The following is a 27,987-nucleotide window of genomic DNA, read 5'->3' as shown; positions in this document are numbered from 1 at the left end:
TGAACAAAGTTCAAAGGTTCGACGTAGCAAGCATGGAGTCAAGGTTAAGAACCACCAACAAAGGTATGTACTAGGGAATTTTGTACCTGCCGAACGGATTCTACAAAGGTTCCCAAAGTTTTCAATCTTCTATCGGATACTACCGGCTCGCACAATTGCTCATAGGCTCCAATAATATTCCTAAAAATTCCTCGTCTGAGCGTAGCATCGCATGACAACAAGCTCAAAAGGCTTAGATGGGTTAAAAAGGTTCTAGGTCATTCAGCTTCTACAGACACTCACTATTGAAAATAATAGCATTCTTACGATGGCTCGTAAAAACGACTACTACTTTCCATGAGGCCTCCACTGATTGGGGTTCCACCATATGATGCTCATGTTAAGGATTGCTCCTGACATGCAACTATTGGTCTTACCACCTCCTATCTCAATTTACTCAATAAAGTCCGGGTTATAACTTTATCTCATCACAGAGGAACCATCGAGCACCAAAAAGAAAAAGAAAAACAAATAAAGCACATAATAATATATACAGATAAAAACACACAGATAAACAAAAATAGGCTTAACACACTTAAAACTGGATCCCCATTGAAGTCGCCATTTTTTCTGTAGCGGGGAAAATCTGATATCGAAGCCATTAATTGACTCGACTCATTATTTCAGTGAAAGTCGCCACCGCGCTTTATTTTTGTTTTTAAAACAAAAATAAGAGATCTTAGGTACGGGTGTTGATTATACAAGGGGAAGGTTTTAAGCACCCTTCATATCTGTGGTACTCCACAGGAACCTTTTTGAAAATCTGTGTCGTGTGTGCTAAGAAAAAGAGTTTGTTTTATTTTTAAAATAAGCTCGGCAAAGCATTAAGCCTTGTGCCTACATACCTCCTCAGTGCAATGGAGAATTCATAGCTAATGTAGTTCCTCTTAAAAGGGAAAACGGTTTAAAAACGAATGAACACTTTATCGTCGTCGGAGAGAAATACTCAGCCATTGATCTTGAGCATGAGAACAAACGAGTTCTTTGCATCGCAAATGAAAGAAGGGCTCTAACTCAGATAGAAATCAACGAGTATGTCACTAGCTCTCTCATGCGGAAAAGATCTCATTATATCAATCAATTTCAAAATCGTGGGGTATCGCCACTCGTTACAACAATTAGTCGTGTCTAAACTTTTGAAGAAAAGGGCCACTAAGGGCAAAAGATATATTTTAAAAGAAAAGGTTTTGAAAAGGTTGCAAACATAAGAAGGTTTTGTAAAAAGGGAGAAGATTTTGAAAATCTAAGAAGGGGAGGAGATGAAGAGGCTATCCTAATGCGTAAAATAAAAGCTAAGGAAAGAAAGGGTCTAACCGAAATAAGAAGCCAACACTTGACATTAAGAGTCAAGGTAGATTTCCCATCCTTTAGAATACTAACACTAAACCGGAACATTACTACTTGGGGATCCAGATGAACTTATTATCTTTAGCACAACTTTGCATTAAGCACATTAAAATTCTGACGAAAATCGGGCAGAGTAACGGTTGTTTTTGCGTAAAATCCTAATCTCAATGCCTTGGAATTAACCATCAAGGACTTTCAAGGAAATACCTGCATATACAAACAGACAACAATCCAATGCCAGACAGACAGAATAACAATAGAGTAATAACAGAATAAGGGTCCAGAGGTACTAAGTTCATAAGTCCAAGTCTCCAAAATGCTAGGGATAATAACCAATAGTCCGAAAGAGAGCCTTAAACGTTTTTTAGATTTTTATTTATTTATTAGTGTTTTAGCACAAAAGTAAAGTATGGTCCAAGTGGAAAAAAAGAAAATAGCGGAAACATAAACATAGCGTCCAAATGGACAAAGAGAAAATAGCGGAATATAAACGTCCAAATGGACAAAGAGAAAATGGCAGAAACATAAACATGATGAAATGATAAAATAAAGCGATAAAGCGAAAAAGTAAAGAGCGATATAATAAAAATGCGGAAATTAAAGTCAATTGTTAGATGTAAAAGATAACCATCTTGAAACTTGTCAAGTATGTTATCAAGGTTAGTAATGAAGATCGATGGTGAGTGAAGGATGTTCTCGGATTTAAATTCAATGGAACTTTATCAGAAGCTTGATAAGATCATAGAGACTACACGATAAACTTCCATAAGTCATAAATCAACCGCATACAATTCTCTTCCATGTTTGATCTTTTTTGATTCGGGACACAAAATATTGCGCTATGTTAAGCAGATCGCCAAGTGATTTATGTAGAAATCACCCTACAACGAGGTCGGTCAAAACTTTATGTGCTAATGCATGCAAGAGAAGCGATATGTAGATAACTCTCTGAAAACAATACCGCACAAAAAGAAAATAGGTAGCGATCTAGTCTTTACCAAGAATCCATAAGAATTCTCAAGGTATCAAAGACTTTCATCAATCAAAAGGAAAAAATAGAAGAAGAAGAATGAAAATGCATAAAGTAAAATCAACTCACACTATCATTAATATCATTCATCTAATATTATGGATTTGGTCATTTCAAACCTATCAACATCCTAGATCCAATGATATTAATGAAGTGGAGGAAGAAGGAAGGCAAAACAAGCATAAAAAAGGCAAAAAAAACATTCTGCCTCACTGGAAATTGATTTACCTCTGTAGGAAATCGATTTCCTGAGTGCAGAGTTGAAAATTTGGCATAAAAACAAGGTGGAAATCGATTTCCTACAGAGGGAAATCAATTTCCTGCGCGCAGCTTTCAAAAAAATCAGCATTAGGAAGCATAAAACTTGATTTAAGCAAACATACAAACACCTTATGATCACATATCAATTGGAGCACGAATTTTCCATCAATTCACCATCAAATAGGACCAATGTAGCATCAAAGATGCATCACACACAAGCACAAAAGAATCACATTATGATAGATGAAAAGGGATGAAGAAAATTACCAACTCTTGAACAAAACTTAGATCCACTTCAAGAATCACCAACACAAATCTTGATCTCTCAACAATTGAAGAAAAAAGAGTGAAATGGATGGTGGTTTAGCTCAAAGTTTGTGAGGTTCAAGATGTGACTCACAAACTTTATGAAAGAAAAAGAGCTTTGGTGAATTTGGTAGGGATGAAGAGAGAAATTACAAGGGTTTTATTGGCTTTCTAAGCTTGTGAAATGAGGGAGGCAAGGCCTCTATTTATAGAATTGGAGCAAGAGTAGTGGTAGTTTGGTCATTTTGCATTTGGTAATTAATTTGTGCTTAATTGGTGTTTAAATGGTAAAATGAGGTTAAAATGGGTTTAATGAAGGGAATTATTTTTGATGAGGTGGAAAATTGGTAAAATGACAAAAACGATCAAAGAAAAAGGTGTTTGGTGCCAAAATGATGTCATGCTTCCCTCTTTTTTTCAAATTTCGTCTGGGGAAATCGATTTCCTATATGGGTAAATCGATTTCCATAATGAAATTTTCAAAAATCCATTTTCTTGCACTGTTTTGATTTTTGCCCGATCTTTTACCTATAAAACACAAATAAAATAAACAAAATACATATTTTTGGATTTTGGTTAGTATAAAACAAATTAGACAAATATAAATGTTCGGTGGTTCCCCCTCAGAGACAAAGTGAGTATAAAATAAAAATGATACCTTAAGATTGTGATCTTGATTGATGATTGAAATGCAAATGATGTATGATCTTAGGGTCAAAAATTGGGGTATGACAGCTAGCATGACACTAACCCTCTAGAATAGATTAAATATTAGACCCATAACCCCTCTCAGATGAAATATGGGGGCGTATGTGCCATAGAATTTCAAACCTCCCTCGTTTCCTAAGTTTAATAGGTGCAGTGACCCATATGAGCATGTTGCCTCCATTAACACGCATATGGCGATTATTTGAGTTTCTAACTCCTTGACGTGCGAGATTCTATATGGAACCTTCATAGATGCAACTTTGATATGGAACATGGGCTTGCCATGATTCATTATCACTAACTACCAGGACTTGAGGAAAAAATTGGGTCATCATTTGCAACAATTAGACACTGAAAGATGGTTGCCACTGGTCTTTCCAATATTCATCTAGGCCTATTTGAATCTCTAAGTGAGTATCTCGTATGCATTAACGAGGCGACTGTCAAGGTGAAACGCTTGATTGAATAATTCATCATTTTAGGGATTGTTTATTAGGCATCTAAGCTAAACTCGTGAAAATCTTGGTTTTTAGAGATTAAGATATTAAGTCCATCGTTTGGTTCAAAGGCTCAACCCATGTAAAAGTCTTCATTAGGTTTAAAACCAAGGATCAGTTCAAGCTCGGTGCGGTGTTAAAATCTCGATTTGGTTAGAGATCAACCTAGTAAGAAATCTCCTCCTAGGTTCGTTAGTTCAGCCCACATTAAAAGCTCTCATTGGTTCAAGATTAAAGGTGGGAAAAATACACAACAAGGGGGGTTGAATTGTGTATGGACAAATATTTCAACTTTTTAAAACTAATTTCATAATCTGAACAAGTTCAGAATCTGATGTTATAGATGTTAGCAGCGGAATATTAAGGTTCAAAAGCAAGTCAAAAATAAAAAATGACACAGAGTTATTCTGGTTCCTCCCCTAAACCGGGATTAATTTAATCCCCTTATATTACTAGAGATTTTCATTATAATAAAACCAATTACAACTTGCTCAAGAAAACTAGCAAGAGACTTCACCTGCTTAGTCACACTAGAAAGAAACTTCTGCTCAATCACATTAGAAAAAGACTTCTGCTCAAGCACACAGGCAAGAGACTGCCACTGCTCAAGAAAAGTAGTAAGAGACTTCCTATACCCTAAACAAATAGTTTAGAAGAATATATAACAACGACACTTGATGTAAAATGATAAGTGTAGAAGTGATACCACACACACACACACACACAAAATGATTTCCTAATACTTAAAGACTTCTAAGATACACAAAGATAAGAAATATCAAGAACGTGTGCAATAAAATAGTTATGATAATGTTAGCTTAATGCCGTGTTGCATGTTGTTATTGTTAATTGGTTGTCTTCCTTCAAATATTCAACTCCTTTTATAGATGCAAAAAAGAGACGTTGGAAGATAACTTGCACAACTGATCGTTGTTGACAAGGAGTTCCAAGAGAGACGTTGAAAGTTGATCCTTTTAAGATTTTCAACCTTTGTGTAATAGCTTTATCCAAAGTGTCTTTATCATGCTAGGTATCTAGCAAGATGTTAGGGAAGACTTAAGAAGTCATGCCAGCTCTCCTTGAGCCTTGTGCTAAGAAACTCTAGTTGACTTTCTCCATAGTCTGGTTTTGACAAGATAGATATGCTTTAGAGATAGAGTATGGATGAGAATCTGAGTACCTTTGGTTCAGGTTTTCTGAGTTTGAGTTGTCATCAGAAGTTGAGTTACCAAGTTCTGAGTCACCAGATTCTGATCCTTCAGAATCTGAGTCCTTTAGCTTCTCTTCATATGCTCTTATCAGGGTCAGAACTAAGTTGATTTTTAAGCTTATGATCCTGCACACTTGAACATATGTTAGTATACCATGTTGCTCTTTAATTACTTTGTTATCATCATACCCAGTTTCTCTTTAAGTACTTTATTATCATCAAAATCCAAGGTATATGATCAATTTTGTTCGAACGAAGATCATCTAGTGTAAAATCTTTGTATGAAACTTTAAGACTAATTGATCCAAGTTTCTTGTAGAAAGAATACTAACCACTTTGATCCACTGTTTGGAAGGAAGACTCGCCGCTTCTTTTCTTGTTTACTATTTGGTTGGAAGTTAGCCACAACTTTTATTTTCCTTGTATAACGGGGTTCAAAAGTTTAACCTACTAAAACTCTGAAGTTTTATTATACTCCCAAGAACAAATATTGGAGAGGATTGGGTCTCTTTATTTTTGACTGAACCTTTATAACTATAGGTGTAAACTCTCTTTACCTTAACTTTTTAATTTTCGCACTTTATTTTATTTTCCGTATCTTATTTTTAAAAATTTTCTAAAAATGTTTTAATGTTTAATTTTAATCCATTTTTTTTCAAACTCAAATTTTTCTGAAACATACAATTCACCCTCTCCCTCTTGTGTGTGAAGTCACATGTCCAACAAGTGGCATCAGAGCCAAACTCATGTTTAAGGACTAATTGTGTAAGGAGGAAGATGACTTCCAACACACCTTTATGGGGATATTTTCTAAACACACCCCCACCTTTTAATAGTATGAAGTTTGAATCGTGGAAAGATAGGTTTAGAATCTTTCTTCAAAGTATTAATTATGAATCATGGAAAAATTAATCAATGGTTCATTCATCTCAACTCGTCAAGTAAATGATGAAGTCGTAGATAAACCTGAATCCCATTGGACCAAATAAGAAAAGAGAAATTTTCAAATATATTCCAAAACAAAGAGTTTTATAGCAATGTCTCTAGATGACACTAGATTATTTTATGTTCACCATTGTAAAACCGCCAAGAAAATATGGGATACTCTTGAAATGATATATGAAGTTTCTCCAAGTATCGAGGAAGAGGAAATGAACAAATGTGTTGAAGTAGATGAAGATTTTACTCTTAAATTCTTTTCAAAATTTAGAAATATTGGAAGTTTTATTAGAGCATTTTTCACTAACCAATATCTAAGAGTTAAGAATTGAAAACCTTACCCAATCCTTAAATTGAAATATGGGAACACCTTCATGAATTTCAAGAAAAATCCAAGAAGAAGGAAATTATTATTAAAAAAAGAATGATCCAATTACATTATTTAAATATGATGATACAAGCTTAGAAAATGAAGAATCATCAACTTCATCAATCTCTTATCATAAAATTCCAATGGTCTCCTTCGAAAAAACATATTCTTTAGTTGAACGATCTTCAGAAGATTCAACATCAAATGAAGGAACCTCATACGTAAGAAGCTGTGAAGAAGAAGTATCTTCAAGTAGAATATTTGAAAGAAGAAAGGGAGGAAAAATATCAACCTTAGGAATAATCATCAAAGAATCCTCCAACAAAGAAGATGAAGTATGCTTAATGAGTCCTACAAGGAAGATAATGTTGAGGTAACTAAACCCTCTTAGAAGCAACTACTTAGAATTAGTTCTGAGGTTGTTAAAGAAAATGATAAACTTAGAAAACATAACTCAAACCTTAAGGAATATTCAGGGTTTCTTGAATAAAGCAATAAATCATTTAAGTTAGAAATAACTAAAACCAAAAACTCAAATATTGTGAGACTCGTGTCTCCTTAAAAAAGAAAGAAGAAGAATTAAATGAAACCCTAGGGAATTTTACCCAAGGGAAAGACAAGTTTGACTTGATCATATCAAGTCAAAACTCTTCCTTAAATAAGAATGGGATAGGATACAAAAAGGATGCAAAACCTAGTAAAGGGAAAGATCAAAAGAAAAAGAAACGTCCGGTTTATAATTGCACACACTACAAAAGAATTGGCAATGTTGAGCCATTATGTTTTGGCAAATTGAAAAGGTCAAATGGTAATAACCCGAGACATTATGGAAAAACTAACGCACCTAGACCCAATAAAATTTGGGTACCAAAGGTGAAACCTTAGTGTTTTGCCGGTATGCTTTGCAGCTTGAAGATTTAAGAGATTATCAATGGAGTTAAGTAAAACAAAAAGTATACTTCCAAGTATACAATATGTATGAAGTCTCTGATCCAAAAATGTACGATGAGGGTGAATATAAATTACAAAGGACCTTTCATATTTGCGACCCATAAGTGGATATGTGTCAGAAAAAGTAGTTGAAAAAACTTGCCACTTATACTATTAAAGGCAATTAATCAGATTCTGAACCTCAAAGGCTAAGATGCTTCATAAGCTACTATTCATCATAAGCTAGTCCGGAGCCTCTGATCACATTAGCTTATAATCATCATCATAATATGATATTCTATTCATAAGCGAGCATTGTTCTTTTACAAAGTACAAGTTCATATTCTTTTTTAATAAAGTCAAATCTTTCTATAGCCAAGAACTTGGTAAATATATCAGCCCGTTGATGATCAGTATTAATGAACAGTATATCTATCACACCTTTTTGAACATAATCTCTAATAAAGTTATGTTTTATTTCTATGTGCTTGGTTCTAGAATTTTGAATATGATTATTTGTCAAACAATTGGTAGCAGTATTATCATAGAAAATTGGAATACTGCTTCCACATATTTGAAAGTCTTCCAACTAATATTTCATCCAGAGTATTTGTGTGCAGCAACTTGTTACTGAGATCTTTTCTACTTCTATTGTAGACAAAGAAATAGTTGTTCGTCTCTTACTAGACCATGATATAATATTTTCACCAATGAATTGACAGTTTCCACTAGTGGATTTTCTCTCAATTCTATCCCCATCATAGTCAGCATCACAGAATCCTACTAACTTGTAATCTAGGGATTTTTTATAAAGCATCCCCAGATTAATTGTTCCTTTAAGATACTTAAGTATTCTCTTAACAGAAGTTAAGTGAGTCTCTCTAGGATCTTATTGGAATCTTGAACTCAAATAGATAGGATTAAATAAGTTTTTGGTCCCTATAAATATTACATTTTTCATTTTTAGTCCCTCCCTGCCTTTGGGCAACAGTTTTTACAAAACAAACAATGCCAAAACCATCTAAAACCGTTACCAAAACCCAGGAGGGACTAAAAATGAAACTGAAATATTTATAAGGACCAAAAACTTATTTAACCCCAAATAGATATTGTATAGAATATCAATTCTAGAAGTTGTTAATTAAAGTAAAGAGCTAACCATACCTCTATACAACTTTTGACAGACTCTGGTGCTGCTTTCCTCTTTGCTCATATTGCAGGTAGGATGCATATGAGTAGCCATGATTTTGCATTCTTCTAGATTGAATTTCTTCATAAGCTCCTTTGAGTACTTTTTTTAATGAAAATAAACACAATCCTTACATTGGTTGATTTGAATCCTTAAAAAGAACTTTAACTTTCCCGTCATGCTCATTTCAAACCGAACCTTCTTGTTGATTGTAGCCTTGTGCTACAAGTCTAGCTTTATTCCTTATCACTTCACCTTGTTCATTGAGCTTGTTTGAAAAAACCCATTTTGTTCCAGTAATGTTCTTTTTATGTGGTTTAGATACCAGATCCAAGAATTCAGTCCTTTGAAATTGGTCTGGCTCTTCTTACATAGCCACAATCCATCCATCATCTGATAGAGCTTCATCAATAGAAGTAGGTTCAATCATGGAGATTAGTCCCAACATTGAATGTTCTTCTCTAAATACAAATCTTGTCTTCAAAGGACTATCTTTATTCCAAATGATTAGCTCTTCTGGATGTGAAGACTTCTATTGGAAATTCTTTTTAAATTGTTTTGCATCATGTGATCTACCATGAGCTTTTTTAGAAGAATCTTCATGTGAATGGATTTCAGAAGTTGGATCAACTTATAGAGTTGTATCAACTTCTAGACCAACTGCCTATGAATATTTAATAGCTTCTGAACCACCTACTTATAAAGTGATGATAACTTCTGAACCACTAGCTTCTGATGATCTGGTAGTTGCTGAACCATTAGCTTCTGAAGTGTCTTCTGATACATGAATTTCTACAAAACTCTCAATTAGCTATGACATTTTATTATCAGGCTCTTTATCATCAAATTTGATGTTCATTAACTCTTCAATCATTTTGGTTTCAGAGTTATACACTTTGTATGCCTTTAAGCGTTCAGAGTATCATAAGAAGATACCCTTTTGAACTTTGCCCTTGAGTTTGTTAGATAGACTTTATTGTTTAAGATGTAACATGTACATCCAAACTGGTGAAAATAAGATATACTTGGTTTTCTTCCTTTGAACATTTCATATGAAATTTTATTTAGAATCAATCTAATGTAGATTATATTATGAACCTTACATGATGTGTTTACAACTTCTTCCTACAAGTACTTAGGGAAATTATTTTTATGGATCATGGTTCTGACCATTTATTGTAAAGATATGTTCTTTCTCTCTACAACTCAATTTTTTTATGGAGTTCTAGGAGAAGAGAACTCATGGAGAATTCCATGTTTTTTCACAATTTTTTTCAAATGGAACATTTTCGAATTCTCCTCCATGATCACTACGACTTTTAAATTTTTTTTACTCTTTATCTTTTTGTACTTTTATTTAGAAGATGTTAATCACATCATATGATTCATTTTTAGTTATTAAGAATTGAACCTTAGTCCATCTGCTATAGTCATCATCAATGACTAATCCATATTTCTTCCAATGGATTGAAGTAGTACCAACCAGACCAAATAAATTACTGTGAAGTAGTTCTAAGGGTGTGGAGGTAGAGACAATGTTCTTAGTTTTAAAAGAAGTTTTGTTAATTTTCTCTAATTGGCATGCTCCACAAAGAGCATTTGAGTGATAATTAAGTTCTAGCAAACCCTTTAACAAATTTTATCTTGCTAAGTTTAGAGATTAATCTCCAGTTAGCATGACTTAACCTTTTGTGCCAGATCCACTTTTCATCACTTAGTGATAGAAGGCAAAGTCCTTTTGATCAACCATTTCAGAGAAATTAAATTTATAAACATTGTCTCTCCTCTCACCTTTGAACACTATGAACTTGTCAGACTCATTCGTGACCATATAGTTATTCTTACTGAACACTACTATGTAACCATTATCACAAAATTGACTAATGCTTAGTAGGTTATATTTTAGTCCATCTACTAACCAAACATTATTAACAGAAATAGAGGAATTACCAATAGTGCATGTACCAATTATCCTTCCTTTTTGGTTTCCTCCAAACCCCACAGTTCCTTCCTATTTCAGAGTTAGGGTTTAGAACATATGCTTTTCTCATGTCATATGTTGTATGCGGCCACTTTCCAAGTACCATGTCTGCTACTTTGCTTTTCCCTTGAAGCATGTGTTTTGCAAAGATAGTTTCAGATTTAGGTACCCATAATCTTATGGGTCCTTTAGGATTAGTTTTGAAAGACTTCTTCTGACTTTGTACATTAGCTTTTGTGAAATAAGGCTTGAGATCATTCAAGACTTTTGGTTCAGAAGTTTTGGGCCTTAAATTGATCTTAGCCTTAGTTTGTGAACCTTAAACTCTGTTGTCTTAGGTTCTGGCCTATCCAGAGCCTTTGACTTCTGAGTCCTTGGTTCTGGTCTGTTTAGAACCTTTGACTTCTGAGTCCTTGGTTCTGAGTTGTTAAGAACCTTGGACTCTTTAGTTTTTGGTTCTGACTAGTTCAAAGTGGCCAAAATCTTTTTGGGTGTTGAGCTTTAACAATACTTAACATGTTTTTAAAATGTTAATCTTTAACAATACTTAACAAGTTTAATAAAAAGGGACCAAGCTTTAACAATACAAGGTCAATGGACTAAAAGTAGTTTTACCGGAAATAATTCTTCTCTTAGTACCAAGGTTTTAAAACAAAGGGTTGGTTGAGCTTTAACAATACAAAAGCAAAGGGTTGAGTTTTAAAAAAAAAGGTTGAGCTTTAACAATACAAAACCAATTTTAAAACAAGTGCAAAGCTTTAACAATACTAAGGACAAAGTAAAAGAGATTTGGAAAAGAGTTTGAGTATCTTGACAATTTTAGTCAATACTATTCTCATTCCTTTGGATTTTTCAACAACAACTTTAAGTAATCAATCAATGGATACCTCAAGTGTGAGTGTGATAACATGTGTCACAAAAGACAAACAAGTAAGTATGACAATCATAAATATGAACTCAAATGATAATGGACAAGGATTTAATACCTTTAGATTAATTCATGTAGGAATAAATATGATGGATGATGGATATGAATCTCATGCATGTGGGTTAGTAAACAAAGTATATACAATGATAATAAAATGGATGACAAGTATAAGAATACAAGGATAAAAATCAACAAGTATATGTACATGAACAAAAGACAATGATCAAGGTAAACAAATCACATTTAACATGGATAAGCAAATATCAAGGAGTTTTTTGAATTAGGGTTTTGAAACTTAGGGTTTTGAAATTACACCTAAACCTAATTGATTTTTAATGATTTAAATACCAAATTCTAAAAGAGAATTGATTTAAGGGTTCATGATATAATCAAGGGGACATTGACCTAATCCTATAAATACTCTCATAAAAATATTAACAATTTATTTGAAGAATATATTAAAAGGAAAATGATTTTTCTTGTATTTTTAAACACATAAAAAGACTTGTTTTTGATTAATTTTTAAATGGAAAAATAAATTATATTTTTGGATTTTTTTAAATCATAATATTAAAATACGTAATATAAATAAAGAACACAAAAAAAATCAAGTCAAAAAGATCAATTTTACTATTTTAAATGATTTTTCAAAGTTGGCAAAAAAGATGAAATAAAATAGTGGTAAAAAATAAGGTTTTGCTTCTGATGGGGTTTGAACCCAGGCCCTTGTATTCACAAGTGAAAACATGTTTACCACTGGGCCATGCACCCATGGTGAGAGTTTGAAGGTTAAGGCTTCAAATGATGCTTTAATGGAGGTTTGAAGGTGATTTTTGGTTGGAGGTGGTTTTGAAGGTGGTGTAGATGATGTACAGCTTATAAATGATGATTAGAAGTTGCTGGAATGGTTGTTAGACACACCAAATGTTTGGAACTCAAAATTGCTTAGCTTATGTAAATGACTAAAATTTGGAATTTCAAGTGAGAGGGTGAGATTGAGAATTGTTGTGTGTTTGATGCCATGAGTCTTGCTCTCTATTTATAGGAATAAATTAGGGTTTGTGGGTGAAGGAATCAGATCAAAAGAAGTTCACATGTGATAGTTGTACAACTTTGCTTATTCACGAAGAAATGAGAAATACATGGTTCCAAGAGAAGGTACAAGCATGTTTGGAGTTGTTGGTTGCTTTAAACATGTTTGGTCTGAGTTTTATTTTGAGTGTATGCAGCAAAAGCAAGTTGGAAGCTCAAGGAGAGTGGACTTTGTAATTAAAGTGGCTTTACAAGAATGGAAGTCACCACTTTTGGACATAAATGGTATGATCAATTGAATAATACTTGAAACTCTTGGGTTATAGCTCAAAAGCAAATGAAATCATCTGAGTTTAGTGTTTGGAATAAGTTACATGGGATGCAAGAAAGAAATCTTTGCATTTGAAATGGTTTTGGTTCATAACTTCTTCATGTTCATACTTGAATTCAAGTGTCATGGTGTCTTCTTTGTAAAATCATATCTCATAGCTCAAGTGATGAAATTCCATGCTAATGGTCTCTTTGGAAATCCCTTGCCACATACTTCAATCCACTTGTTAAAATTGTTCCCAAACTCCTTTTGGATCATGGTGAAAAATGGCCACAAAGTTGGAAGAAATTCAAGTGAAAACACTTAAAAAAATTCTAAGTTTCTGTAAACATAAACTTCTTAATTCCATATCTCTCAAATTAATCATTTTTTGATGAAACTTGATAAGTGAAAAAGTTGTTTGTTTGATTAAGATCTACAACTTCCATGTTGAGAGATTTTTGAGTTTGTTGGTGAAATTTAAAGTTCCCAAAATGAGGTAAAAATCACTTAAAAATCTCAATTTTGACTTTTGTTGACTTTTTTATTCTTGATTGATTTTCTTGATTTTTCTTGATCAAATGATTTGAATAATCATATGTTGATAACTTTGACCTTCAAATTTTCAAATTTGACCAATTTCCTCAAAAGTCAAAGGTTGACCTACACATTTGATTTTTTCCAAATGAATTGCAATTTTGTGGATTCCAATTGAATTAAGCTCTTCTCTTCAAATGAATGATATGAGTGGATTATAATGGTGAATTGAAGATCATTGAATCATAAATTGAGCCATGGAGCCATGTCCTGATAAAAAGTCAACTCTCAGATGAATTAGGTCAAAACCCTAATTTGTGCACCAGATGAATTTGAAAGTTGTTGATTTTGATTTTAGCCACTCTAGGACTTTGATTTTGATGGGGATAATCATTTGAACATATGAGAATGCTTGGACTCCTTTGTGGGTTTCAAAACTGTAATTTGCCCACTCTCCTTTGACTAGTCTCCTGCCTTGGAACACAAGCAACAAGCAACAATATTTTTAGCATTTTGGTTAGCAAATGATGATGATCCTACTTATTTGAAATGGGGTGGGATCTTAGTGGTAAAAAATTGGGGTATGACAGAGTCGTTGGATAATACTTCTTACACAAGTGAGTCTTAGAGAAGCATTAATTAGAGACGTTGGGATGTTGCTTGATATAGTTAATTTATGGAAAAACACATTTCTTTAGCTTCAAAAGGGATTATTTGTTCCATCCCTAATGTTTGTGCAAATTTTTATTGGGTTCTGCTCATGATTAGAAGAAGATAAGTGACCTCTGTGTATGATAATGACCTTTTAGAGTCTTCTTGCTCCTTGCGTTTGACCAGCTTCAGAGTCTGAATCTTCAGAGTCTGAATCTTCAGAGGTTGATCTTCTTTAGAGTCGGAGTCTTTGGAAGTTGACTTCCTTCAGAGTCTGAGTCTTCAGAGTCTGAGTCTTCAGAGTCTCATGTTAAAGTTGCAATTCTTCAAATTTATGAACTACAAGCTTCTCTTCGATGTTCAATTTTTGGTGCCAAAACTTAGTTCCATCATAAATTTTAGTCTATGTTTCTGCACACTTGAACATAAAATAGTATACCCAATTGTTCTTTAAATACTTCGTTATCATCAAAATCTTTAGGATAAGATGCAAACCAATTTTATTCCGACAAACTCCATTTCTCTTAACAAATGGAAAAGATCCTTTCTTGAATCAAAATTTTCAATGACAACTTCTAAATTTTGATAATTTCAATTAATTAATTTTATTAAAAAATTTAAATATAATTGAAACAATCTGTTCTAAAAAAAATGATTAAAGCCACTTGGCTTCTAGAACAAAAGCAAATAATTCAAAAAAATAATTGATAATTTAATTTTAAATACTGTATTTATTTTTATTTGATTTCTATTTATTTTTTATTAATATAATAATAATAATTTATATTATAACTAAAATAAAAAATATAAGAAAATGATTTTTTTGATAATTTAATTTATTTTATTCACTTATTTCATTATAAATATAATAATTATAAATTGTGTAAAATTTTAATTATATAATCTAATCAATATTATATTATAAATTTAGACGTGACTTCATTTTTATAAAAAAAAAAAAGACATCAAAATCACATTGAAAATTAAAATTTTAAAAAACTTCTTTTTAATATAAATTTGATATCCAGTACGTGTAAATATACACAGGGCCGATCTTATGCATGCGCAGGAAGTGTTACAGCACAGGGTCCCAAATTTTTAAAAAGTCTAATTTTTTTCATAAATATTAATCAAAATAAATAAAATATTATATTAAAAATCCAATAAATAAAAAAAATGCTATAATAAAGACTCAATACATACAAAAATTTAGATAGATCAAAACTCAAAATAACTATAGTTAAATATATTATTGATTAATTCGGAAATGTAATTTTTTATGTGTCTTTTTTACTCCATCCGTCCCAAATTGTTTGTCGCAATGGTCCACTTCACACAGATTAAGAAACAGTAATAAATGAAAGCGAAAAAATTATAATTTTACCAAATTATTCATTAACTATTGGTGTATTTGAAATAACATTAATATTAAGTGAGAAATTAATAAATTAAACGGTTTATTAGAGGGTACAATTAAAAGATTAAATATAAAATTGCATTGGTAATGTAAAATGACAAGTATTTTGGAACAAAATTTTTTCTCTAAATGTGACATTTATTTTGGGTCTATTTTAAAAATTAAAACGGGCCTCTGCGATTGATTCGACCGACCCTGATTATACATTCTAACTTTATAGCCGAGAAATACCATTAAAATTATATTTATATTTAAATTTTATGGACAAAATGATGAATCATATTTATCTAAAAAAAGATAAAATATAAAAATTAAATTAAAATTTTTTATAAGATATTGTGTGTTAGCTGTACACTAAACATCCAATTGGTTTGCCATGTCAGGTTTAACATTTTACGCATGAAACCAAAAGAGAAATCCCATACAGTATTTACAGATCACATATATATTTAAGGCAAAATACCCTTTTTGGTCAAAATTATTATAAAAATTCCAAAATTATGTACTTAAGTTAGATTTGAACCCAAACCACTTTACATATAAGATAAATAACTTACCACTACATCACTTTACAATTGATGTTTATCTAATGCATTCTTAATTATTTATTATTAACTTTATCATTATTAATTAACATTTACAATTCAAACATTTCTTCTTCATCCAATAACGAGAATAAAATTCTTTTCTGAAAAAATTATTATATTAAATCTTTCATCTTCACCTTGACCTTTCATCTCCTTCTTCTTCATAATCATCTACTGATGGGATTGTTGTTACAGAGTAAAAAAATTAATAAAATGTTGTTCATTATTTCAATTTGAAGGGATAGTGTTGTTCAATACTACCCAAACAAAAGATAACAATAGAAAGATTGACACAATTTTCAACCAATATCAAACCCAGAAATGTTGTTCATCATCTTCCCAAAAACTCTATACCTAAATTCTACATCTTTAAAAATTCAATCATTATAAACCTAAATCAACAAAAGATTATTTATTTTCAGGATATTTCTTTTTTCCTTTATTCACGATTTTGGAAATAGTTTGAAGAATAAGGGTTAAGGAATTTCATTTGTTTCTATCGGATTTGTGTTTGTTTAGTGGAGATGATTGAATCTGGTTTAATGCAAATTGGGATTATGTGCAATTTTTGGAGATGATTGATTGGGAAAGTTTTGAATTTATTACTGTTTTTTCTCTTTTGATTTGAAATTTGGGAAGATTTGGTTGAAGATTTGGGATGATGGCTTTGGAAGGATTTAGGAAGTTGAGATGCTAATGAACAGTGCAAATTAGTTCGTTTGATTTTTTTTAATAATAGCTATATAATATTTTGTAACATTGCATTATGTATTTTAATAACTAGTCTAATAACCGTGCGTCCGCACGGGTACCCGTTGTGGCCGTGTTATTTTGTTCAATATAGATATTGTTGCAGAGGTAAATGTCCTAAAAACATATGCATAAAATATAGAAATTTTTTTTGAATAGGTTGGGCCAAAGTTTGAGATATTTTGATTAATAAACATCATTTTTTCGTTAATATTCAATATTTCAATCAGTAACTTCATGTTCCCGTTAATATTCAATATTTTGATCAGTCATTCATGTTCTCGTTAATATTGAATATTTTATTCAATAACTTCATGTTTCCGTTGATATTCAGTATTTTGATCAATAACTTCATGTTCCCGCTAATAATCATTATTTTGATCATTAATTTCGTATTCCCGTTAGTATTCCAAATTTGTTCCCGTTAATATTCAATATTTTGATCAGTAACTTCATGTTCCTATTAATATTCATTACTTTGATCAGTAACTCCGTGTTCCTGTTAATATTCATTATTTTGATCAATAACTTCGTGTTCCCGTTAATATTGAAAAAATTTATCAGTAACTTAATGTTTATGTTAATATTCAAAAAAATTATCTGTAACTTTGTGTTCTCGTTAATATTCAATATTTTGTCAATAACACCGTGTTTCCGTTAGTATTGATTATTTTTATCAGTAACTTCGTGTTCCCGTTAATATTCAAAATTTGTTGCCGTTAATATTCAAAATTTAGAACAGTAACTTAATGTTTCCGATAATATTCAAAATTTTGATCAGTAACTTCGTGTTCTCGTTAATATTTAATATTTTAATCAATAACTCCGTGCTCCCTTTAATATTCAATATTTTGAATATTAACGGGATACTCGTGCATTCGCACGGGTACCAGTGTGGTAATATTTATCAATTATTTTATTTTATATATATATATATATATATATATATATATATATATATATATATATATATATATATATATATATATATATATATTATAGACACAATAATAACTAATTTATTAACTTACTAAATAAATTAGACACGTATTTTTAAAAATTAAATTAAATTAAAAATTTATAATTAATAAAATTTGATGATTTATTAATTATTTATAAATATGAGTGTGAGTTTTATTTTTTTTCTTAAAATAAATTTTTTGGTTAATTTTAATGATTTATTAATTATTTATTCCTCTAATTGTAAAAATCAATGTAGAATAACGATTTCCAATTAAAATTTTCAATTGAAAGGCACTGATTTGAGTAAAAAACTTACCTTAAGTTGTAATTATTTTCTTCCTTAAATAGCCTGCATATATACCTAATCTTTTATACTATTTTAAATTTCTAAAGATACAAAGGATATTTTGTTGTTGCATCAGGAGGTTCTTCTTCTAGAAATATATTTTTTTAAACTACTTTAAAAATACTCTTAAATCATTATATAAATTTCATTCAACTCTACACAAATTTATCCAACAATATATAAAACATATATAAAACATGTTAAAGAATAGTCTTCTTCCATTGCATCCAAATTTCTTACTGATGCATATGTTTCTAGGCATTTACAAATAAAATTATAATTGATAGCAAAGAAAGCAGAGTCTTCTTAATTCCACCTCAAGATATATTAATTGCAAGAGGTGGTTATATTGAAAAAAGGGTAACATAGACTTAAACATTCATGCCACAAAACTCATCCAGCAATACAAAGACCGTATCACAATCGAGACCCATGAAGGAAGTATTGCTCAGTGGACCATTAAGGAAACATAAAATTATGTTCATAGTGCATACTCTTCCAAGTATAACCTAGTAAAGATTAATCAAGGACGAGTAACACGAGACTGTACCGAGCTACTACCCGTGCTTCCTTGACCAAGCTAGAAGTTGGAAGCAAGAGCTCTGCTTGTGGAAAAGAATTGTTGGATGGAAAGTCTAGCAACAAATTCTGATAAGTACTCTCGTGGACAAAGATGTTAGTGTCGTCTGCAATTTCTTTGCCATCACTGATGCTAGAGCCATCTACAATTTCTTTGTCGGCACTGCTAGCTTTTATGACGACCCTTTTGGGACTCCTCATTGTTGCCTTCAATTCAGAAATTCGCAAGATGAACGATTATTTGGTAAATTGTAAACAGGTCTAGTTAACAATGGATAGCAAAAACGTGACTTACATTGATGTGTTTTGAATTAAAGCTTAACGTATATTCAGCATTTTGTATCATAGGTATTGTAATATTGATCAGTAACTTCGAGAGTAGTAGAGTGAGTTACGTGATAATAAAAAGCATGAGAAAAGAGAGACAAACACCACACGAGGGAGAGATCCCTGGAATAGTGTTTAATCGATTGTTTATGGCAGTCAGGTCTTTTGTGGGGCTCTGATAAGCATGAGTGCTCTCCCCGGCACACGTGTAATAGCTTTTTCGAAGAATCTGATCAACCCAAAATCTGATTCATGATACGAATAAATCTAAGAAACTTAAACTGAACCTCAAATTTTCAAGAATTTTATAGCAGTAATAAGGAGGTGCTTTAGAAAGAGTCCGGGAGAAGAATTGTGAATTGTGCAGTAGCCTTTTTCTACTTTTGTTTCTCCCTCTTTTTCTTGTTTTTTAAAGCATTCTTGCTCAGTGTTCTGAAGTAATCAACCATTAGCAGTTAAAAACTGAATATAAATCATAAGTAACTTCAAACTATGAAAGGGAGGGATAGGTACTTACTCTGCCGAGCTCTCTCCTAACAACTGCAAATACAAATCAATTTTGGCATTCATTAGAACATTAATTAAAATGCAAATTCATTCAAGAATTCAAGAGAAGGTGCTTAAACGTGTATATAGCAGATCATATTTAGTTAGCACTATTAAGAGAAGAAGTACTTCATAACTATATACAAGGTATGCCATGCAAATGTATAGCTTATATTTATATTGATAATTTAAAGACAATTTTGTCTGCAGTCTTTTTAGTTAACTATTTTCCTGGATCGTCGTCATTTAATTTTTTCCGTCTTGAATTGATTCTTTATGTTACATTTTGTTTGCACCGTAAAACATATGTACAACCTCTAAAACCTTGATAATAAAGGTCTATTCACATTATCAAATATCAAAGTAATTAACCTCCTCAAGTTGCAAAGTAGCTCAGATAGTTAATTTGACTGTGCTGTTGGGATTAGATCTTAACACTTGATAGCAATAGTCCGAGAAAACCATCAAACTTTAGGGACTAAAAGTGTAAATTATCATAACTTAAAAGGATAACAGTGCAGCAAAATTTTAACATAAAAGACCAAATCCGAAAGAACAAAATTAAGGGACCAATTTGGAAAAATGTTAAACTTAAAGGACCATGGACGTGATTTGCCTAATTTAAAATAGAAACAATTACAGTTTATTGATTTGGTGAATGTTTACCTCTGCCTTAATAACAGCTGCAGTCTTAGCATGCGGTGGACGATAGGCGATAGGTTTTTGTGCAGTATAATTGGCAGAAGAGACTTTTGCAGATGCCTGGGCTGGTTTTGGTCTGTGACCTGCAAAAATTTCATGGTCTTTAAGCCTCAAAGAACAGACGATAAAAGTCATTACAAAATGAAATATTAGAATAAGCATGCCAAATAGCGTGATGGTTTTTTATCTTCAAGTTTGATAGAGTCCAGTGACTTGATTAGTTCAGTGATAGCACCAAACTTACTTGATGATAGTACTGGAAGAATCCAGCTTACTCCCCATCGATTTGTACCGTACTACAACAGGAAGGATCGCAAGCATTTAAGTTCCAGTGAAGGGATTTACTTGGATCAAACCATAGCTTGATAGACTGTTTTGGTGCATCAGTAGTCCGTTGCATCAGTAGTCCGTTTTAATGTAAACCCGAATGCATGGATTAGTGTTCCAACACCCTATAGGCTAATTGATCGATACTGAATTTTTCCATTCATCCATTTTAGAACCTGCAACTCCATTGTGATATTACGAAAATTACGGCATCAATTCATAAGTGAAGAAGACACTAATATATAATTTTGGCCTACCATTATACAGAGAATCAATGCTAAAGTATATAGAACTTTCCTAATCGACAGTAAAACCAATTATTTATACTCAAATGATTTCACCTTGTGAATCACATAGAATTATCAAGAAAGGATAATTGAACTTATCTTTCAATAGAAAGAAATAACTGTCAGCAGGTTTCAACAAAAACCAATGAAGAGAGTTCCTTGATTTGAGGATTATGCAGGCTGACAAACATCAGTCCAGCACCTGCAGAGACAAAACCAATAGCTTCCATTCAGCAAAATATTATTTTCAATATCGCACATTGTTATACCCCAAAATTTGCCCGCGTCTTTTTTCAAGAAAACTTCAATCTAAAAATTAAGAGTTTCATATAATCTTGGATTTTCACATCCTGATTTATGAATACTTGGTTTTTAGAATTTTTCTTATACGGTATTTTGGCTCGCTGGTGGATTTATTCTTACGCAAACGCCAACTACTGTTTATTACTTCACACACGCTATTTATTTGATATTTATTTACAGATAAGTAGTACTGACGCAATTGGTATAGAACTAAATCTTTTGCAGGCACAGAGTCCGGGGATCAGACTGTACTGGTAACAAGTAAATTATTACTAACTTTTGTTTCCCACTAACTTTTTGTACTATATTCCATTATTTTCAACATCTTTTCCTTTCTTTTCAAATCTCTTTTTCAAAAATCAAATCTTAACTTTATTCTACACATCTCTCTTTTTTCCAACACTATCATACACTTCCTTTCAAATCTTTCTTCCACTCAAATTTTCCTTTTGTACGGAATCACTTCATTCCCCAACGTCTCTATCCTTCTTTTCATTCTATAAATACCTCTCATTTTTTCCATAAAATCTCACATCAAATTCTAACTCATTTCTCAAATTTCTACTTCATATTCATTCTTTCTTCTTCCCCGGCAAAATGGCGAAGCGGATAGAAACGTGTTTTCTTATGGTCATCACCGTCGTGGTGGTAATCATGTCCTTCTTCTGTCTACATAGCCCGAAAAAATGTGGACCTGGGATGTTGACACTCCCAATCATCTACATGTTATTGTTTATAGCATGGGTTATTAATCGTCATTCTTAAAGTTTGTCGTATCTCTTATTTTCTTAAATGTACCGTTTACTCGTCGTACCGTTCATTATAGTATGTAATGTTTGTACTATCAGTATTAAATGTTGTACTATTTGTCATACTGTTGCTTAATTATTCAGATAATATTTTGTGTGTTTTCTGCCAGTTAAATATTTATTTTTCTGTGCATTAAATGATTTTCAGGGTTATTATCGGTAATTTTGCTCGCGTACAGTACATATTAATTATTTATTATGTCTGTGTTTTTAACAAGTCATGTAAATAAACTTTCATCTTTCACATAAAACAAAAACAACAAAAAGAAAATTAACTTTGACTGTTGAATTTTCACTCTAACTGTTACATGCCTGAACAGTCAGTTGGCAGTCAAACGGCTGACAGTGCAATTCTCCGTGTTTTGTACCATCAATCAAATCAATCTTTTGCAATTCAAAACTCCAAGATTTTTGTTCTAGAAGTCTTCTGAATATCACATGATTAGCAGAGACTCAGCACTGCACAAAAATCAGGTACGCTCAACTGTCTCCTACACAAACAGTCCCTAATTAGGGTTTATTGTTTTTTCAGGAGAAACAAATTTTTGAGACTTCAAATGGATTTCATGGACCTCCATATATCTCAAAGTACCATCATACAAATTTTCAAACTTCAATTCGCTCAGACGCACCGTCAGCAGCTCAAACAGTCAACAGACGACCCGTTTGACCAAAAAGTCAACAGACAGTCAAAAATGAAATTTTTTGTCAACATCCATATTTTGTCAAAGGATTCATCATTTGATCATTGGATGATCATAATTCATCAAGGAAAGATCAAAAATCAACAAAACCCTAAGATTCAAAATTAGGGTTTTCTCCTAGAAAGTCAACTGAACTTTGACTGGTCATAACTCCCTCATCCTTCATCCAAAAAATTCAAACCAAAGCTCATTGTGAAGTAAATTCAATTATCTTTCAAATGCAATTGGTCCCATGATCATTTGATTCACCATTTGAAAAATATGAATTAAGACATTACAGGTCATTTTCAAAGTCAACAAAAAGTCACTTTTTCAAAAGGGCACACAAGGAGCATGGAAAATCATTTTGACATGAGACCAAAGACATTGGTTATAGGACTCTTTGAGGTTTCCAAAAAGTGCAAGATCTCCTTCATATGATAAAAATTGAGGGATTTACACCTTGTTGAAGTTGGCTAAATTTTGGGAAAATGCATAAAACCAACATTGATCAAAAATGTATTTTTTTCCAAATGGGGCCGAGTTTTCATAGTTCAAACATGTCTACCATGATATAATGGGCCTCCCACGACCAAGGAAAAGCCCACATCATTTTTATTCCATTTTTGATTTAATTTTATCTCATTTAAGATTAAATTGAAAATGGAAAATGGAAGGATAATGCTTGGCTTAGTTTCTAAGCATGACTCATCAAGGAATCAATCAAAACTCTGCCCCAAGCCAAGTACAGCAGAAGTTGAGTGGAAAGTCAAGCCATGGTAGCTTAAATGCAAAGCCACATGTGTTGAAAAAGTCAAGAATTCAACAAAAGCACTTAATGCTTTTTAGCTTAGTTCTTAAGCACTTCAATGCTTATATAAGAGCTAACATACTTCAGTAATGAAGAGAGCACGAATTCAGAGCCAATAGAATGCTTATACCACTCTTGTAATCACTTGTAGTTTTGAAGAAAATTTGAAATTCGAATTTTAAATTCAAGCTCATTTCAATAGAAACTAAACACTTAAACACGTTCCCTAACCTTCATTGAATATATCCCAATCACTTTCAACAAGCAAAGCACTCAGAATCAAGCTTCATAGCTCACGGTTTGCTCAAACAAAAACTAACCAAAATCTCATTATATGTGCATATTTAACACGATGTAATCGTATATTTGAACTAGGCGTGATGTTCTGATCGTTTCTGGACATTTAATTAAGGTTTGGTTAAGTATTCACGAAGATACCATTCTAGGGTTTCTGAACTTAAATTAAGGGCTTTCCATTAGAAGCAAAATTAGAAGAAATTAATGGCATATTCGAACTCAGTGAGCCAAGCCCAGTTGAATGGACATGTCGCGCCAAATTTCTTTTCCTGTTTAACCCTATTCGCTATTTTGCAGGTTTGGAACTCATCAATTACAGCGCTTTTCTCATAAAAGCGCTGTTAAAAGTGTGGCGAGAGGTTGAAGATGAAGACGTGTCCCCTCCCCACTGGCCAGTCTGCGCGCGCGTGTTTTTTAAATAATCCTCATATTCAGTGTCTGCATGTGTGTCACGTGTGGTGGTCCCTCACAATCTGAGCCATCTGATCTCATTAATTCACTCATCCAACGCATCAGAATGAAGCCCCATACCATGGACTTTATTTAATTACCACATCTGATTATTGTCTTTATATTTTCTATTTTATTTTAATTTCTTTATAAAATTAATTAAAAATAGTTTTAAATATCCAAAAAATACACAAAAAATATTTTTAGGCTTCTAAAATAATATTTTATTTTCTGATATAAAAATATTTTATTTTTCTTTATAATTTAAATATTTTGCATAATTAATTAGTTTATATTTATATACTTACTTTTTAATTATTTCAACCAATCAAAAAATCATAAAAAAATTTGTTCTTTATATAAAATATAGTTTATATATTTTAGGCTAATTTTGTACATATTTAGGATAATTTTCTCTTTAAGTTTTAATTATTTGTATAATTATTTGTATAATTATGTGATTATTTAACTTAATGATTTCAAAATCAATTTCAAAAATTCCAAAAAATTAGTTTTGTTTTAAAATTAATTGACAAGTATTTTGAACCTATTTTAAAGTTTTTTTACTAGGTTTAAATTTTATTTCCATCTTTTTCTCATTTTAATTAAATTAATCATGCATTAATTATAATTAAAATCAATCATAAAAAATCCAAAAACACTTCTTTATTTTCTTGCAATTTAAATTCTTAGATAAATGTATAGGTTGTCAAATTCATGTAAATAGCGTAGTTTACATTTCCTGCACAATCGATGTAATAGCGTAGATTTACTTTCCGCATTTTACATTTCCGCATTTTTAATACCAGCACATATAAAACTGCATGTATGCCAAAGATAAAAATTGAATCGTTAGATCACTAACTTCAAAGATAAAATATCTGAATCAGAACACAATCACACTTGCACCTCTTAGGGTAATCCCTCTTTTCACTCTTTTCAAAATCAAAATCAAATTCAAATGCAAAATCGAACTTTCGTTTATATCCGGTGAAAGGATAGTTTTTTAAAGGAAATAGGATAAAGACCTTATAACTTAGGGTAGACCTCCTAATTTGCTTGCTCAAATCAAAACAAACAAAATCTCATATATCATTGTTTTGAAAAACAAAACTTTCAAAAAGACAATACTTTGTATATATCCAAACAAGGATCATTACGAGGTTAACAGTCTTTTTTCAAAACATCTTTTGAAAGATAAAAACACTTTGTATACATCCGCACAAGGATCATTACGAAGTCAATTTACAAAGGTATTTGAAACCACATACGAGCATTTCAAGGCAATAGAAAAGTAATTGAAAACAAGTGAGCTAAGCAAATTAAAGAGCCCATGGATAACCATGGATACAGAGGGTGCTAACACCTTCCCTTTGTATAACCTACCCCCTTACCCAGAATTTCTTAAAGGTCTTTTTCTGTTTCTTTTATAAACCTTTCCTTAATTGGATAAAATAAAAGGTCGGTGGCGACTCTCTGATTTTCAAAAAACACAAAAGCAGAAATAAAAAAGAGTCAGTTCGCGTATCTCTCCGCGAGAGGTGCGGTAAAAAACCGAGGGCGACAGAACTGGCGACTCTACTGGGGAATACTTTCAAAAAAACAAAATGTTTTCAAAGGGGTTACCTTTAGAGTATAGATCATTCCGATGTTTTCAATTGTTTGACTTGATTGCTCTATTTTTCAAAAGGTTGTTTGGGTATTTTGCTTGTGTGAAAGATTCTAACCCGAATCTCGAGATACCTTAAGTATGTGACAATAGACCAAGGAAACTGTACGGCATGTACCGATACGGTTGATCTGGTAGTCACCGTTAGTGCGATACTTTGGTTTATACTGATGTCCCTTGAAAACGATCAAGGAGTATATTAGGCTTCCGAAATGTCATTAAACACTAATTTGTCTTAGAACCTTTTAGTTGAACTTGACTTGTGGCCTATTAAGTGGCTAGCTTTGAAATTGATCGAAGTTAGTTATCCTCGAGGAATATTTTGATCGGCCGTCCGAGCGCCGTATTGAGATGTTACCTCCAAGGATCATAGAACCCGAATACTATTCTAGGACAGGTTTTAACCAACTCAATTTCAGTGGGGAGGGTATCACCTATGAACTTCATGCAAGCCTTTAAACCTAAGGCTATTGTTTGATTTGTTTGTGTGTGCCACATGTTTGACATCATGACATCATAAACATCATAAGCATCATAAGCATATCATTTTTTCACTAATCATTTCAAGGATCAACATCCACCAGAGATTACATCCGAATCAACATCTCAACGGTGCCATCTGAGTTAAAAGACTTAGTATCAGAATTTCCCAGGAATGCTCAATTCACCGAAAAGCATGGTCACCTACTCCATTTGGTTACCTCAAAATTTGAAGAAGACATGATACGGGTCCTGTTCCAGTTCTTTGATCCCGAACATCATTGCTTTACCTTTCCTGATTACCAGTTAGTACCCACCTTGGAAGAGTTTTCTGAACTAATTGGATTACCTGTTCGAAATCAATTACCTTTCACTGGTTTAGAAATGATTCCAAAACCTGAAACCATTGCTGCTGCCTTACATTTGCGAAAGTCAGAAATCGAGTCCAATTGGGAAACAAAGAGTGGAGTCCAGGGTTTGCTTGCTAAGTTCTTAATGGAAAAATCTCGATTACTACTAGAAAACAAAAGTTACCCAGCTTTTGAGGAGGTTGTGGCTCTTTTGATCTATGGGTTGGTTTTATTCCCTAATCCCGACCAGTTCATAAGTGTGCACATCATCAACCTTTTCCTAACCCGTAACCCGGTACCAACATTGCTGGGAGACATTCTACATTCTCTACACACTCGTACCATGAAGAAACGAGGAACTCTTATGTGTTGTATACCACTACTTGGCACCAAAGGAGGCATCACTTACAATCCCTCTTTAGCTTTACGCCAATTCGGATATGCACGGAGCAACGGTCCTCATGACATGATTATCCGTGGCATTGTGTTTGATTACGAGGATGATTCCCACAAACATCGACGAAGGTTTATACATGCGTGGGGCAGTGTATATAGAATAGAAAGCAAAACTTTGGGGAAATGGAATTCTATTCCTATGGAACCTTACCTCAGATGGGTGCGAACTCATGCTCAGAAGTTCATCATGCCATATCCCGCTATTCTACCTGTGACTATCGAGCCAGGAGTCGAAGGAGACGAACCTCGAGTTATTCTACATCCGGATATGCCAACTGACCTGGAAGAGTTGCAAAAATCTTGGGTTCAACTAAAAGAGGAAAGAGATACCTTCAAAGCACACTGTCAAGACTATGAGAGGAGATTATTGGAGCTCACCGGACAACTCCAAGAAGAACAGCAGATCAACACATTCCTGGGTGCAAAGAGAAAGCGTCCATGTGAGACCTGAGGGATCCTTCATTTTCTTTATTTTTTTTTTTGTAAGCCCGAATGAGGCAAAAGAAAAAGAAAAAAAAAAGAAAAAAAAATAATAAATTGTTTAACTAACAAATGTTTGTTTTTCTTTTGTTTTAACAAATCT

The 27,987-nt window shown here is 32.4% G+C and overlaps 1 long non-coding RNA gene across 1 annotated transcript; it reads right to left on the bottom strand.

The window, feature by feature from the left end:
• Positions 1-18,694: 18,694 nt before the first annotated feature.
• LOC131634584 (uncharacterized) lies at positions 18,695-20,556 on the bottom strand. Its single transcript, XR_009293582.1, has 3 exons — positions 20,447-20,556; positions 19,752-19,774; positions 18,695-19,666 (listed from the first exon to the last, which is right to left on the bottom strand). It is a non-coding gene; the product is annotated as an uncharacterized LOC131634584 (long non-coding RNA).
• Between the last annotated feature and the right edge of the window lie 7,431 nt (positions 20,557-27,987).

The sequence above is a fragment of the Vicia villosa genome, unplaced genomic scaffold (genome assembly GCF_029867415.1).
Source record: "Vicia villosa cultivar HV-30 ecotype Madison, WI unplaced genomic scaffold, Vvil1.0 ctg.001316F_1_1, whole genome shotgun sequence".
Lineage (NCBI taxonomy): Eukaryota > Viridiplantae > Streptophyta > Magnoliopsida > Fabales > Fabaceae > Vicia > Vicia villosa.
Note: the sequence above shows the minus strand (reverse complement) of the source record. Positions and strands in the feature narration are given on the sequence as shown.